Raw genomic sequence first — 17,583 nt, forward strand, 5'->3', positions numbered from 1 at the left:
AGGTGGAGCGGCGCTCTGGCCCGGAGAAGCGGGACTGGAAGCCGGAGGCCCGCAGTCCCGCGGCAGAGGCCCGCCTCGAGGAACGGGGCCGGTGGAGGCGGCTGCAGCCTGCCGGGCGCGGGCAGGCGGAGGCGCGGGGCCCGCGCTGGGGCCGGACCTCGCAGGCGCGGCCCTGCTGGCGCGTCGCGACCCCAGCGGGGCCGGGCGGAGGAGGGAGCGAACGAAGGCAGTCATCTGAGGCCGCTGAGAACGAGGAGGCCGAGTCACACGCCGGGAAGACGTGCGAGGTTCCCCACGTTCCCAGAAGTGGAGCCTGATGACAGTCCGGAGAGGCGATGAGATGTGAAGCTGCGTGCGTGGCCTCTCTCGGGGAGCGACTTGTGTCTTCCTCGCAGCCCCCAGTTTGTGTTAACGGCTCTCGGTGATTTTCCCAATTCCCTGGCGATGTCTTTCGTGGGAATTTAAAAAATGCCTACCCCTGGATGTTCGCGGGGTTTCTGACGGTTCCTGTAGACAGTGCGCGGTGTTGAGCGTTGTTAACCCCAAAGCAGTAAAGCTAGCCACAGGGGCAAAACCTCACATCCCAGCACCACTCCAAAGGTAGTATTTCCTCCAAAGGTAATATCAGTGTCTTTGTAGCAGTAACTGATGAGGAAGTACAGTTTATTCGTTTGTTTATTTTTTAACTTTAGAAGTGGTGAGAAACCAAGGCTTGGATGAGTAGATTCGAGTTCCAAGGACAGAGAGGTGCAGGGAAGAAAACAGTTATTTGGCCCATTCCCAGCCTTTCTCTTGCACTGTTGGAGAGAGGGGTCCCGTTTGAGAAGATGACATGAGATTTGTTTCTCAGGTGGAAGACATACTTCTCTTTTCCTCTGAGAGTATTTCTGTTTGGGGTCACTCCTGACGTGGAGAGAGAAGGCTAAGTGAGAACTGGACTGCATACAATAAAATACTGCCTTAGATAATTGCTAAAGCAGCTTCACAAACTTTGGCTCTGAATTCCCGCAGGTTCCTTGGATGAAATGTATTTTCTGCTCGGAGCAAATAGTAAAAGAAATAGATACTTGGTTTCTGCAAGGTCACTTTGTAAAATCCTTAACCTGCCACTAGAGGCTGCTCTTCATTCTTATTATGTGAGGACTAACGTAGTGAAGAGGTTATTTTTTTCCCACAGCAAGTGAGAAAACTGGAAATTACTTTGGAAATTGCATTGTTTTCCCATTCACATTTTGAGGTCTCCCCCCCCCCATCACAGTTCTTTTCTTTCTTTGAAAAACTTTATTATTGTTATTAGGTTTGGTTCCTATCAGTTGTGTTTGATGGTTTATTTTTGGTATCCAAATAGAGGATGAAGGCACTCTTGCTTTTGGCTTATGCTTCTGTATTTCAGCACAGTATGTGGTCCTGGGCTGCCTTAGGTCGCTGTCACTGAATTTCCTTTTTGCAGTTAGAAAACTCACTTTTATTAAGGCACAATTCATGACTAAAATGCATTGTGTCTATTGCTTTTCTTATTAGCCATTATAGTGAATTAAATGGTTGTTCTCTTTACCTACTCTCTTTTTAATAAAATAAGGGATGTTCAGAAAGGACTTTTCAAATAGGCAAGATATAATTAGATCTCAAGCAAATACTGAATGAGTACAAGGAGAAGATTTATGAGAAGTTCTAACAGCTGATACAGGCTTTATCCCTCATCAAAGGCATATTGCGTCAAAAATATTTTAATTTCTGACAAGTGATACCAACCCCTTAAGTGTCAGATGGCAAAGTATTAATCTGCAACATGAGACTCAAAGTAAACATTCAGCTTTCCTACATAATATACAAGACCTGCCCTTTTTGACTTCCAACTATTGTAATTTGCAAAAGGGACACATTTGACTGTTTATTGAGCTCCTGCTATGTGCCAGTACTTTGCTAGGTATCTTATGTGTCATTATCTCATTTATCCTTACAACAGTCTTATGAAGAGATATTAGCACCTTTTTTTTTTAAATGAGGAAATAGGCTTAGTGAGAAGTAACTTGTTCAGAATTCAACAGCTATCCAGGGGTGAAGCTGAGATCAGATCTGGTCTGATGCCAAAGCCCATCCTCTTTCAACTCATCACAGTCCAAGAAGTGGAGCAAGAACAAAGGTGGTATTAAGAAATCACGCACAGTTTTCATAAATAATTACAGAATTTTATTTTCATTAGCTAACTTCCATACTTTATTCAGATATCCTTAGTTTTTATCCAGTGCCCTTTTCCTGTTCCATGATCCCATCCAGGATACCACATTACATTTAGTTGTTGTATGTCCTCAGACTCCTCTCGATTGTAACAATTTCTCAGACTCTCATTGTTTTTGAATTTTTAAATTCATTTTTTGTCATTATTTTTGACAGTTTTGAGTACTGGTCAGGTATTTTGTAGAATGTCCTTCTATTACAATTCGATGTTTTTCTCATGATTAGCCTGGGATTATGGGTTTTGGGAGGATGACCACAGAGGTGAAGTGCCATCTCATCACATCATGTCAAGAGTACATACTGTCGGTATGACTTATCACTGATGTTGACTGGGAACACCTGGCTGAGATAGTGTTTGTCAAGTTCGCCCCTTAAAGTTGCCTTTTCTCTACCTTAACCTGCTGTACTCTTTGGAAGGAAGCCATTGTGCATAGCCTGCATTTAAGGAGGTGGGGAGTGATGCACCACTTCCCTGAGGGCAGAGTATCAACATCAATTATGTTGGCTTCTGCACAGGAGATTTGTTACTCTTCCCCGCTTGTCAATTTATTTAATCAGTTATTCATATCAGTGTGGATTTGTGGATATTACTTTTATACTTTCGGTTATAATTCATTATGGCTTCATTTATCAAATTAGTACATCTTTAGCCATTGGGAGGCCTTCCACTTGGCTCCTGTGTCCCTCTGACATTCCCACACGCCGTGAGGTTTTTTGTTTTGTTTTTGAGCATTTCTTTACTTGCTGGCACTATAAGATTCTCCATGCTAATCTTGTATATTTTCTGCCCTAGGCCTAAAATCAACCATTTTTCCAAGAAGCCCTGGTTTCTTTTATTAGAAAATAGTATTAGAAACCAAGATATGGATGCTAAGGTGCTCAGTACCACTGAGCTGTCATTGCTCCTAGTTTTTGTCAGCTGACAGGTAAAAGAAAAAATGTATATATACTGACTTTTCTATATACACACATCTATAAATATCTTTATTTGTAACCATCTGTATCTATATTAAGCTAAACATGAGTTCATACTGATGCCTGAAACTCATTCCTTATTGCCTCAAAATAAAGACCTTCCCTTCCCCAACACCAACATGAAATATGAAAATAAAAATATCCATGTGAGAAAATCTAAGTACGACAGAACCTGAATTTAGGGTAGATTCTGGGGCATAGTTACATGAAGCATGAATTTGGTGAATACGAATAGATCAAATACCAGTTGACCACTGAGACTTTTCTCAGCTTTGTGAATCAAGGCCAGCCGCTCTAAATCTACATTTCATGTCGATCCATTCTACTCTTGTTTTATGACTGCATATTTGATTTAAAAGTTTAAACTATGATACATTATATACAGTCATTGACTAATCCTAGCTGGGTCCAGAGTATATTCTATCACTTCATATTTCTTAAAAAGGAGGGAAAAAAGCATAGCGCTTTACTTACCCCAAATTAAGCATTTATTAGTTTACCAGACATTTTGTCCAATTTTTTATAGCTTTCTTCTTGATGAACTTTATGTTTAGACTTTTCTAAAAAACCAGAGCTTATATTCTCTTTATTATTATGTTGTGGATAAATCTTTTAGGAAAAGCATACATTTATTTGAGTTTTTATTGATCCTTAGACCTAGACCTTTAATTCCTTAGATAGGAATCAGTTGCACCCCTCAGGGATAATATTCGTTATAATGTTGACATCTATCCTTCCAATTATAATACATCTTCAATTTATCTTAAAGTGTTAATTGCAAAGGTATATTGATTAAAACTATAGATTTTACAATGCTTTATCAAGAGTTGGGTGGTTTTTTTTGTTGTTGTTGTTGTTTTTCCTCCCTAAAAGGACATGGCTGAGGAGGAAGCTTGCCAGTATTTTCTTTAAACGTTTTACAGGCTGAAACAGCTGGAGCTATGTTCTACATCCTGTAATTTGGGGACCTTAATAATTAGCCTAGGTATAGAGTAGATAGATGCAAAATTATTTATTTGAGAAAATCTCATCTTTGCACAATGGTTCTAATTTTGGAGTAGACTCCTATTCAGACAGCTGGTTCTCAGCTATCATAAGAATATGTCACCATTTCCTTCAGTTCACCTGACAAAGTAACAAAAGAAAAATCTGTACTCAGACTCAGTACTGTTTACTATTTTGGTAAAACATCAAAACTCAGTTGAAAATAGTATTTCTGAAATTAAGTGAAGAATATGGCCCATTTCATTTGTGTAGAAGTTCTAAAATTCCAGATTAAGCCAGATATAAATTAGCTGTCTACTGGACACTATTATTTCTGCTTTCTATAGAATAGAATTGTTTTAATTGAGAATTGACTTTTGAGTTTAGCAAGGTGACCTCAACAAGCACAGTTTTAGTGGAAAGCCCTACTAGAATGGGCTCAAGGGAGAAATTTTAGATGAACCTACATAACTCTGTTTTGTTTTTGTCTTTTATTCTCTGATAAAAGAAACCATGCCAGTTTTTAGCACAGACCTTGGACATAAGAAATGTTCTATAATATTGGTTGAACCAATAAAATATCTCTAAGAGAACAAGTATAAGGATTTATCTAAAGGGGACCCTAGTAGTACAATTGCTAGGTCTATGGCATAACCATTTAAAATCCAATACTTTCTGCTAATTTCTCTAAAATAGCTAGCATAGACAATCTTCAGAGAAATTTTGCAATAAATAGGAGAGATCTGGAAAGAGAAATGGGGTCAATGTATATATTTTTTTTTAACTTTTTGGGAAATATTAGCATGTTTCTCTGCTAATGTAAAGAGCCCATTAGAGAAGAAAACACTGATGGTGTGAAAAAGAAAATGGAGATTTAGTAGTGCAATGCTTTATAAAGTGGAGACCTAGTGCATTGGCCCTGGCCCTGGCCCTGGCCCTAGCTAGGAGTTCATCCATAATAGAAGATATGTTCTATCTTCTTTATTTGCGGGGGGGGGGGGGGTGTTATTTTTTAAAGTTTTTATTTGAATTCCAGTTAGTTAACATACAGTGCTATATAAGTTTCAGGTGTACAATACGGTGATTTATCACTTACATACAATGCTTGGTGCTCATCGCAACAAGTGCCTTCCTTAATCCCATCACCATTTAACCCATGGATATACTGTATTTTATATCAGTTGTTTCCATATTTTGACTATTATGAATACTACTACTATCAACATTTGTGTACAAGTGTTTGTGTGGGCATATGTTTTCATTTCTTTTGGATATATACCTAGGAGTAAAATTGCTGGGTCATATAATAACTCTATGTCTAATATTTTGAAGAACTGCCAAACTGCTTTCCAAAGCAGCTGCAACATTTTACGTTCCCACTAGTGAGGTATGAAGGTTCCAATTTCTCCATATACTTGCCAACAGTTGTTATTGTCTGTCTTTTTTATTAGTGCCATCCTAGTGGGTGTGAAGTGGTATCTCATCATGGTTTTAATTTGTATTTCACTAGTGGCATATGATGTTGAGTATCTTTTCATGTGCTTATTGGATATCTGTATATTTTTAGAGAAATGTCTATTCAAATCTTTAGCCCATTTTTAACTGGGTGATTTGTCTTTTTATTATTGAGTTGTAAGAGTTCTTTATACATTCTGTATGCCAGTCCCTAATCAGATATATAATTTGCAAATATCTTCCTTAATGCTGTAGGTTGTCTTTTCACTTTCTTGATGGTATCATTTGCAGCAGAAATTTTTGAATTTTGATGCAGTCCAATTTATTTTTTCCTTTATTACTTGTGCTTTTGGTGTCATATCTAAGAAATCATTGCCAATCCAAAATCACAAAGATTTACTCCTATGTGTTCTTCTAGCAGTTTTGTAGTTTTAGCGCTTAGGTCTGTGATGCTTTTTGAGTTAATTTTTGTATATGATGGAAGAAATGGGTCCTACTTCATTTTTTAATGTATATCCAGTTATCCCAACACCATTTTTTGAGAAGGCTGTTTTTCCCCATTGAGGTGTCTTGGCACCCTTCTCAAAAATCAAATGGCCATAAATGTAAGGATTTATTTCTGGACTGTCAATTCTATTCTGTTGACCTATATTTCTATCTTTATGGCAGTACCACATTGTATGATACTATAGCTATGTATTAAGTTTTAAAATTGAGAAATCTGGGGCAACTGGCTGGCTCAGTAAGAAGAGCATCTGACTCTTAATCTCAGGGTTGTAGTTCAAGCCGCACAATGGGTGTAGAGATTGCTTAAAAATAAAATCTTTAAAAAAATAAAATTGAGAAATGTGAGCTCTTCAAATTTCTTTTTATTTTTGAGGATTATTTTGGCTATTTTGTGTCCTTTGTATTTCCATACGAATTTTATGATCATGTTGTTAATTTCTGCCAAAAAAAAAAAAAGCTGGGATTTAATAGAGATCATGTTGAATCTGTAGGTCAGTTTGAGGAGGATTGCCATTGTAACAATATTAAGTCTTATGGTTTATGAGCCTGAGATGTCTTTCCATTTATTTAGATCTTTAGTTTTTTTCAACAGTGTTTTATAGTTTTAGGTGTAAAAGTTTTAGACCTCTCTTACCAAATTTATTCCCAAGTATTTTATCCTTTTAGATGGTCTTAGAATGACATTGATTTTAATTTCATTTTCAGATTTTTATTGCTAGTATATAAAAATGCAATTAATTTTTATATATTTACCTTGGATCCTGCAGGCTCTCTGAACTCATTTAGCAGTAAATGTGTGTGCATGTGTATTCCTTACAATTTTTTATATACAAGACCATGTCATCTGATAATGGAGATCATTTTAGTTTTTCCCTTTCCAATCTGAATGCTTTTTATTTCTTTTTCTTTCTCAATTCCACTTGCTAGAACCTCCACTACAATGTTAAGTAAAGTGGCAAAAGAGAACATTTTGGCACTGCCACTGACCATTGGGGGAAAGCATTTAGTCTTTTACCTGTAAGTGTGATGGTAGCTGTGATGTTTCACAGATGCCTTATATCAGGTGGGGGAAGTTCCCTTTAATTCCTAGCTTGTTGAATATTTTATCATGAAGGGGTGTTGGATTTTGTCAAATGTTTCTTTGGTGTCTATGGGGATGATTATGTGTATTTTGTTAACATGGCATGTTACACTGATTGATTTTAGTAAGTCGGAACAACCTTACTTTCCTGGATAAGGTTCACTTGGCACTGGTCATGATCTTTAATTTTTTTATGTTGCTGCTAGACTTGGTTTACTAGTAGTTTGTTGAGAATCTTTGTGTCTAGAGTCAAAAGGGATATTGATTGGTCTGTAGTTTTGGGGTTTTTTTCTTGTCAGGTCTTTGCCTGGTTTTAGTGTCGGAGTAATAATGATGTCATAGAATGAATTGAGAAGTGTTCCCTCCTCTTCTATTTTTTTGCAAGAGTTTGTGACGGATTGGTGCTAATCTTTCTTTAAAATGTTTGGTAGAATTCACTAGGAAACCATCTTATACTGGGCTTTTTTTTCGTGGAAACTGTTTTATTGCTAAATCAATCTCTTGTTATAGGTCTATTCAGATTTTCTATTTCTTCTTGAGTCAGTTTCATAGTTTGTGTTTTTCTGGGAATTTTTATATTTCATCTAAGTTATCTGATTTGTTGGCACACAGTCGTGTATAGTGTTCTCTTCAATCCTTTTTATCTCTGCAAAATTGGTAAGTAGTGTGGCCCCTCTTTCATTCCTGATTTTGGTCATTTAAGTGTTCTCACTTTTTTTCTTGGTCAGTCTGGCTAAAGATTGTCAATTTTGTTCTTTTCAAAGAATCAACTTTTTGTTTTATTGATTTCTTCTATTGTTTTCTATTCTTTGTTTTGTCAAACATAAATAGCTGAAGTAAAACCAGTGAATCACCAAGGTATTAATTACAATGTATTGTGTGTCTACCAAAAGACAGTTTGCAAACTGGGCCACTGAAACCAAAGCATGGAATGAGGTTCACGGGTGTATTGTTACAAAGCAGCTTATATAATAAGAAAACAGTGGCTGTTTATTCTTCACAGTGATTGGTTGTAATATTAGAATTTTTTTTAAATGATAGGGGGTTGGTCAGTAGTTATATGAACCTTGGGAAACAGTTTAAATTTTGCTTATGATTTTCAGAGGCATAGGCAAGAAATGGCCCAGGTCAAGTTAGTCTTTTAAAATAAGCTAAATTAAGCTTTATTTGTACAACTTAACTGGTTTTGTCTGCTCAGGGAATTTTCAAGGCTGCTCTGTTTGTTTTTCATTTTAACAACCACTTGCTTTTGGTCATTCTATCCACAGGCTGAGAGTATGACCAAGCAGTATAGTGTTATTCCCATTTACCACCAGTCAGGCCGGAGAATCACATATCTACTATTTCTGTTAGTTGAGTTGTCAGGCTGGAGGACCATGTAGTGATCATTTATGTGGCTGTTATTGATTTCATCCAGTTGTCTGATCCTAATGGATACCATTTGGCATGTAAAGGACTGCCAACAGACTTTTAAAAACCTCAAGAGTATACACATTAGAGAAGTTAATATGGTAAGTACACAAAAAACAATAGCCAGGGATTGAAAAATTTCCTGAAGCACAGATTTCCAGGAACCAAGATTTAACCAATTAAATAACTCAAATTGGTTCTAATTTTTTAAAGTTGGCATTTTTATGGAAACAAAAGAAAAACAAAGCTAACAGTTTGAGCAAATTGTAAATTCAGTTTCTGAATTTAGAGAGTGGTCAGTTGAGAAAACTTCTAGGTGTCAGGTTCTCTAAGCATCTTCAGATGGAGTGACGTCAAGCAGTGACAATCTGATAGATTTTCCTGGTTTGCAGTTTGAATTGCCCTGGTGATCTTTCTTTTTCTTTCTTTATTTCTTTCTTTTTAAGTTTATTTATTTATTTTGAGAGAGAGAAAGAACAAACCAGTGGGGAGGGGGAGAGAGAGGGAGAGAGAGAGAATCCCAAGCAGGCTCCTGGCCATCAGCACAGAACAGGGTTCAAACTCACAAACCTAACTGTGAGATCATGACCTGAGCCAAAGTCAAGAGTCAGATGCTTAACCAACTGAGCCACCTGGGTGCCCATTCCCTGATGATCTTTCTGAGTGCTACTAGCAACAGACATGAAGTTTGTCCACACATGAGCTATTGTGATGATTTCTCTGAAGGTTATATCAAGTGTCCAGCATTAATTGCATGGCTTTGAGAAAAGAGCAGTTTTAGTTTCCTGGAGATTCCAAATGGAAAGAGTGGGAGAAAATGGGAAATGTTAGTTTGCAGAGTTCTAGCCTATTATCCAGTCCAGTTTTCCAGTTACAAAACAAAACCTCAATTAACAGCACTAGAATCTGGTATCAACAAAGGTGTATGACTGAAACCTAATTTTTCTATAATCATTCCCATTTCTTTCAAAGTCAACCATAGTAAGACTAATTTGTTTACAAATTGAGTCTGGTTTCAGTAAACTTGGCCTTATTACTTATATTAGTACAACAAATAAAGTGATAAACTATAAGCTCTTTTAAATCTGTGTTGCTGAAATTTTTCATAAGGAATTTCAGATTGGACTTTTTAAAGCCTCCTGAGGCTAGGAATCCAAGCCAAGGACTTGTCTAGTTGTGTCCTGTTGCAAAGAGAACAAATTCTTACTGAACTTACGCAAATACATATATTGTCATGAAAAATAATATTTATTTAAAATTTTTTTAATTTAAACTCTAATTAGTTAATATACAGTGCGATATTGGTTTCAGGAGTAGAATTTAGTGATTTGTCACTTACATACAACATCCAGTGCTCATCACAGGTGCCCTCCTTAGTATCAATCACCCGTCTATCCCATCCCCCACCCACCGGCCTCCATCAAGCCTCAGTTTGGTCTCTATTGTTAAGAGTCTCTCCCGCTCTCTCTTTTGAAAAATAAGAATGTTTAATAGAGTTTCTAAATACTCTATTAGAATAAAATCAGGCAGGGAGAAAAGGATAAATATTTCAACCTTCGTTGCAAAGATCCACTTTCCCAAATTTCTATGAGCTACACATAGCTTAAAAGAGAGGAGAGAAGAGAGTCCTTTAAATCTGGAAAACAGAACATTAAAAAATTAGCAATATTTTAAATAAAGTCATAAAAATTATAATTATCTTTCTCAGTTCATTCAGTCTTATTAATTCTTGTTTTGCTCAGTCTTGGGTTAGCAGCTTTATGAGTCAATCAGTTTTCCATTAAAGTTTTAGAAATTCTTACCCAGCTTCAGTGTTACAATCTTCAAGTTATCAGAAACCTGCATTTTAGAGTGCCTGTCTGGGTCTTTTCCATGAATCTCTTTGAAGATAAAGCATTTTTGCTGGAACCCTTTTGCAAAAACATCAGAGTAAAACAATAACTGTATGTAAATGGCAAAAGACTTAAATAGCCGTGGTTAAAGATATGGTGAGGGTTCACATACACATACACACAAAAAATGATGCAGTTGATAAGTAAATTTGGTTATTTTTGTGATATACAATATTTTAAGATGATTAGAATTATGACTGATAACATTTACCAAGACATATCAAATTTTTAAGAATTTCATGTAATTTCTAAAACATTTATATTAATGATATATACTTATGTAACTATAACCCACGAAAGTTAAACCTTACTTTTTATTTGACAGTGTTTCCCATTCAATTTAACACATCAAATACACCTAAATAAACATTTCTGTTTCTACTTCATTCAGAATTTGATTTGGGGAAGTTAAAAACGTCAAAAATTAAAAACACTTAGTCAAATAGGATATAAACAGGTCATCATGAAACAATACTAAGTAATCTATTCAACCAAAGTGACAATAAAAGATTTCAAAGGCAAGTGTAGAAAGCTACATAGTTGTAAAAAAGCATAGTTATTTTTTTAAGTGATCACAGACTTGATAAAAACAATGTGAAGCACAGGAAATATTTTCATAAGACACAGAATCTTTGTTTCCTAGGCAGATTATATTAAAGGCAAAGAATTTCTTATTTACAGCAGACCAATAATCTAAAAAAACCTGTGATTTTAACAGAGAGAACACCAAATTCTAATTTTGCCCTAGTGTACTTTTAATATTAAAACTCTCCTTTTTTAAAAAAACTTAAATAAATCTATTACAATTTTATTTAGCTTGACTACACATAAAGTTCCTTTTTCACAAACCATCTGCAAATTACTATGTCCATTCAGGTTTTGTCCTTTTTCTTTCTTCTTCTGGAACAACCATTTTACCTTTACCAAAACAAAAACAAACACAAAAACACCTGGAACAAAAAACTATGTCCTTCATACCTTTACTTATCCGAAAACACATTCTATTTTCCTGACCCATGTCTTTTATTCAGTTATTTTCTTTCACCCTTATTATTTCTAGTAGCTTTAATTACATTTATTAATTAGAATTTTTAACCCTTAGAATCCTTAATTCCTAATGAAAACTAAAAAATAAGAAACTGCGAACTGACAAATTTATAAACATATTTTATAATTTCTAAAAGTATACTCTTCCTCATAGTACATTTTTCCAGTGTAGTACAAAACATGTTTAGTTATAGACCCAAATATCTTTTGTTTCTCTGAAAAAATTAAAAAGTCAGAAGTAGATAAACTTATGTTTAGCATTTAATGTTTATCTCATTTGGAAATGATTTAGTTATGCAATGAATATCCATTATTCAAAATCTTTATTTTATTTACATTTATTTAAATAACTTGTAGGGCACATGGGTGGCTCAGTGGGTTGAGCATCCCACTTCTGTTGGGGTCATAATCTCACAGTTGGTGGGTTCAAGCCCCATGTAGTGCTCTGTGCTGACAGCTGGGAGCCTGGAGCCTGCTTCGGATTCTGTGTCTCCCTCTCTGCCCCTCTCCCACTCATACTCAGTGTCTCTCTCAAAAATAAATAAACATTAAAAAACTTAAATTACTTGCTTTTAACAATTATTCTTGGATTAGACATTAAACAGCTAATCATTATCTTAAAGTATTTTTCTTGTTGACAAATTTTGAAGGCATAGAGACAGGATGAGCTTATTTGATTAGTAAACCTAGGTAGAAAAAGTTGTATGTGTGCATTACATTTTAATAGTGACAACTTTAAACACATTCCTGTTTTTATTAAACCAACAAACTTATACTAGCTTTTATTTATCAAAGATTATCCCAGATCATGTAAACTTGAAAAACATTTGGGTTAGTTTCTATGTTTCTGAGACTATACTTGATTTATGTAAACGCTTAACTTTTCTTTAAGCCAATTAAGTAGAGCTCTTTACAAATTAATTTTGGCAATACTATTCAGAAGTAGAAAAATATCACGTATCTGTAACATACATACATAGACATACATAAACATATAGACAAACAGAGATCTTATAGCTTTTGTTTTAAAATTTCTAGCCATGTCTCAAGTACAAAACTCAAAAGAATAGTTGGATCCAAATTGTGTTTCTGGTGGATGGACTAAATTAAGGTTATGCTCAGATGGCCAAAGAGTTTTTACTAAAGATTTTTTATTTGCATGCTGTAAGGATCCTTTTAGAGATGTTTTTTGAAATCATTTTGTTTTTTAGAAGCTTCTGCTACCAAAGAATGCATTCCATTGTCTCTGAGATGTTTGGTATCCTCTCTTTTAAGGGTGCCCTTTAAGGTGGACTTACCTAAGTTAAAGATTCCCCATAGCCGCCACTACAATTCCAAAAGTTCACCCATTTTCCAAAAAGGCCCAAGATCCTGGTCCATAGACCAGGTAGAATCCAACTTTGCCTTCAGATTCCCTAAGACCTTTTAACTATGAGTGGCTCTGTTTACCAACAACTGTTCTAAAACACATAGAATCACATGTTTCCCCCTCTTTTGAACAAAATAGGGGGACTTACCAAGAAACTTCAACAAACAAAACATAGGCATGCATAATAAAGTTGGAGTGCTCAAAATGCAGAGAGAACAGAGCTCAGATCCAAGAGAGATCCTCAGATTCCAGAGTCAGCGAGAAAGTAGTGAGAGTTCAGTGGCTTTGTGGGTACCAGCACTCTTTCCTCACTGGGCTTGGAGTCATTTGGGGTCTTCTTTGTATCTCACTTCTGATGCCATGAAATGTCCAAAATTCATAAGTAGCAGAAATAAAACCAATGAATTACTGAAGTAGCAATTAGTAAAAGTTTATTGTGCACACATCAATAAGACAATTTGTAAACCAGGAACACTCAAATCAAAACATAGAATGAGACTTGGGTACAGTATTATAAAGCAGCTTACATAGAAAGCAGTAACTGTTTATTCTACACAGTGATTGATTATAATATTAGAATTTTCTTAAGTGATAGGCAATTGGTCAATGGTTATCTCATATCAACTTTGGGAAGCAATTTAAATTTTACTTTTCATGATTTTCAGAGGCATAGGCAAGAAATGACCCAGGTCAAGTTAGTCTGGCAAAATAAGCTTTGTCTGACTAAATTGGTTTTGTCTGTTCACAGAATTTTCAAGGCTGGTCTTTGTTTTGTTTTGTTTTGTTTTTAATTTTTTTTTAATTTTAATAGTTTCGTTTATTACTGCTGTAATTTTTACTATTTCCTTTCCTCTAGTGGCTTTAGTTTACTCTTTTTTTTCTAGTTTTTCAAAGTGGAAGCTTGAGTGATTGATTTGAGAGCTTTCTTGTTTTTAATATACATGTTCATAGTTATGAATTTCTCTCTGAGAACCTCCTATACATAAGTTTTAGTGTGTTGTGTTTTTGCTTTCATTCACCTCAAGGTATCTTTTAATTTCTTTTGTGATTTCTCTTTTGATCTATGTTATTTAGGAGGTGTGCTGTTTAATTTCCGCATACTTCTGAATTCCCCAAATTCCCTTTTGTTTTTGATTTCCAAGATAATTTCATTGTGGTTGGAGAACACACTTTCTGTGATTTCAGTTCTTCTAGATTTATTGAAGCTTGTTTTATGTCCTCACATGTGGTCAGTCCTCGAGAATGTTACCTATGCGCTTATGAAGAATGTATATTAAACAGTAGTTGGGTGCAATGTTCTATCCATGTCTGTTAGGCTCATTCGTTTTTAATAATTACCATTTTTGTTGTAGGACAGGAAGCTTTAGACTGAGAAAAATAAAGACAGCAGCTCTTTGGTTGAGAGAAACACTGACTATATAAGTTACATGTATAGAAAATAAGAAAAGCATTATGAGTTACTCTCTAAAAAAATATGTTGCCTTCATTTCCATTTCTGGGATTTATCCCTTCTTAGGGTATAGGATCACATTCTTTTAATGAGACAAGTAGGCAAAGATTCAAAGATACAGAACGAGGCTTTGCAGTTGACAACTCTTTTCCTTCTTATAGGAAAATAACACACTATAAAATTAAAAAAAAATTAAATTGATATCTGTCATAAAAATTAAAATTCTCCCTAGGCATTTGAAAACATATAATATGAGGGGCACCTGGGTAGCTCAGTCAGTTAAATGCCCGACTTCAGCTCAGGTCATGATCTCACAGTTCCTGAGGTCAAGCCCCACTTCCAGCTTTGTGCTGACAGCTCAGAGCCTGGGACCTGTTTCAGATTCTGTCTCTGTGTCTCTCTGATGCTCCCCAGCTTGCGTGCACTCTCTCTCTCTCTCTCTCTCTCTCTCTCTCTCTCTCTCTTTCTCAAAAAATAAACATTAAAAAAAAATCTTAAAAAAATAAAACATGTAACATGACACATGCTTGAATTACAAACAAGTATCTTATAAGCTCTAGGCTTTATCCTGCTTCATTAAACAGTTTTTTTTTCTTCTTCATGTGTTTTTTTAGCCTTTTCCCTCAGTTTCTCCTCTCAGTTTGCTTGCAGGAAGGGGAAATGGTTATTTTACTTGTTTTTCTCATGACGTTGGAAGTTCAATGATTGATTGCTTTTGTTTTCATGATAATAAGTATAATATTGGTCTTAGTTACTAGGGCTGTTATTTAATTTTTCTAACTCTGAGTTTTCAAGTGGAGAAAAAAATTGTTATGGGAATATCAGAAAACAAATTAGAGATTTTCTTCCATTTACATGCTGATATGTGATGATAATTTATGACAGTTTTCTTACTTTCCCTTCCTTTTCAATTAAAGTGCTTCCTTCCTCTCTCTATACCTCCCTTCTTCCCTTAATTTTACCTCCCTCCTTCCCTTCCTTCTTTCCTTGCTTTCTTCCATCCAGTAACAATTGTTGACCCTTTCTATTAGGCTTAACAATGTTTATTTCCTTAACATTCTCTTGTAGCTATATAACTTTTCTTGAGAGAATGTGAGGGAACTCTTTTCATTGAAAGTGAGAGAAACTCAATTTAAACTAGTTCAAATGTAGAGAAAATTTATAGGTTACTTTTTTTCTTCAAAGAACTAGGGGATGCCTAAATACAGACAGATTCAGAGGCTCAAATAATGTAGGCAGGATTCTGTCTCTTTCCTCTCCTGCTCTGCTATTTCTGCTTGGCTTCTCTCCATGTGGTAGCAAGATGGCCAAGAATGGCCAGGAATCTTCTGGCTTGGAAACCCCAGCAGAAAGAAGACCTCTCTGATATTCATGTATCATAACCCCAGAATATGTTAATCTGCTCTGCTTTGGCCAAGTGGTCACTCCTGAGCTTACCATTGATCATTGGGATGGGGCACCAAGGTGGGAAGGGTGGGAGGTGGGGGAAATGAGGCACTGTGATTTTTAGTTCTGTCAAGATCACATGGAATCCTGATGATGAAAAATGCAATTTAAGAATCAGCTTCATCTTTGAATGAAAATATAAGGATCTTTTGGAATTAATGATGCAAATTCTTGAATCTGGAAATAGAAGCAATTTTAAGGAGACAAAAGCACTTGGTGGAATGAGCATTGTCAGTATCCATTGCAGAGAATATAGGACTTTCTCATGAGCCAGTACTACTGTTTAGTGAGTTTACTGAAGCTCCAAAAAGGGAAGACAACTTTTTTGGTAAAGCATTATTGAGATATAATTCATATATCATAAAATTCAACCTTGTAAATAGTATTACAATTCAGTGGTTTTCAGTATATTCACAGACTTGGGCATCCATCACTTTAATTCTATTTATTTTAAATTTTTAAGTAGGTTCCACACCCTACGTGGGACTTGACCCTGAGACTAAGAGTCTCATGCTCTGTCGATGAGCTAGCCAGGTGCCCCACCATTATCTAACTTTGGAACATCCTCATCATCTCAAAACAAACAAACAAACAAACAACAACAACAAAAAAAACCATTACCAATCACTTCCCATGTCCTCCTCCTGAGCCCCTGGCAACTACTTATCTACTTTCTGTCTCTACAGATTTACCTATTTAGGACATTTCATAAAAATAGAATTATACAACATGTGGCGTCTTGTGACTAGCTTCTCTCATTTAGCATAAAGTTTTCAAGTTTCATCCTTGTTAAGGTATATATCATAATACTTCATCCCTCCTTGTGGTATAGTCACACCACCTTTTGTTTATCCATTCGTTATGAATGATTCTGTGAATATTCACGTATCAGTTTTTGTGTGGACATACATCATCAATGCTCTTGGGGATGTTAGTAGTGGAATTGTTGGAACATTTGGTAACTTTATGTTTAACATTTGAGGAACTGGGGAGGTCAAGTTTGATGCTTTCTCAGTGATGCATTCTAATATGCCTATGTATCCCAACACAAAAGGAAAATACACTGCTCCAATTTTTTTCCCCTTTATTACAGATATGAGTCTGTTTCAAATACTGCCTATCATGATTTTTTCCATGTTCTAAAACTCATCAAGGCTAGAGTGGTCTCTTACAGGGTCAATCCGGTCCACTAATCTGTGTCAAACAAAGGACCCAGCTTGGAGCTTTTTACATATGAAGGACAGTGGGCAGAAAAAAGAACACTGGGTAAGATGGAAATACAAACCAAAACAAAAACTGTAGTCCACTTGTATCACTCAGGGCTCAGTTCAGAAAGCAGAAAAAGATTGAATACAAAGAATCAGACACTCATACATCACTAAAAGGGCAGGAGGAATAGAAGTTAGAGGGTCAGTGCTAGGCTTCTGGTTTCAGGGTTGCATATCACCACCTCTCTGACCCAGAGATCAGAAACTGCTAGTATCACCCAGAAGTGAGAAAACTATGAATGTCTCATCAGAGCTTCCCTGCATCACAGCGATGGTAAATACACAGGGACATGGAGTTCAGAAGCTGCCAACTCACATCTACCCCAGAAACTTCTTTCCCCTGCACTCTCTTGGAAACAGCCTCTTCTCTCTTTTCCTTCCAAGTCTCATAGAAGTGTATATCACTGGCAGAACGTAAATCATGCAGAAACCAGGGAAGTACAATTTTTGGCATCCCAGCT

This window comes from Panthera pardus, unplaced genomic scaffold (assembly GCF_024362965.1).
Source record: "Panthera pardus isolate Hobbes unplaced genomic scaffold, ASM2436296v1 HiC_scaffold_13, whole genome shotgun sequence".
In the NCBI taxonomy this organism is placed as follows: domain Eukaryota; kingdom Metazoa; phylum Chordata; class Mammalia; order Carnivora; family Felidae; genus Panthera; species Panthera pardus.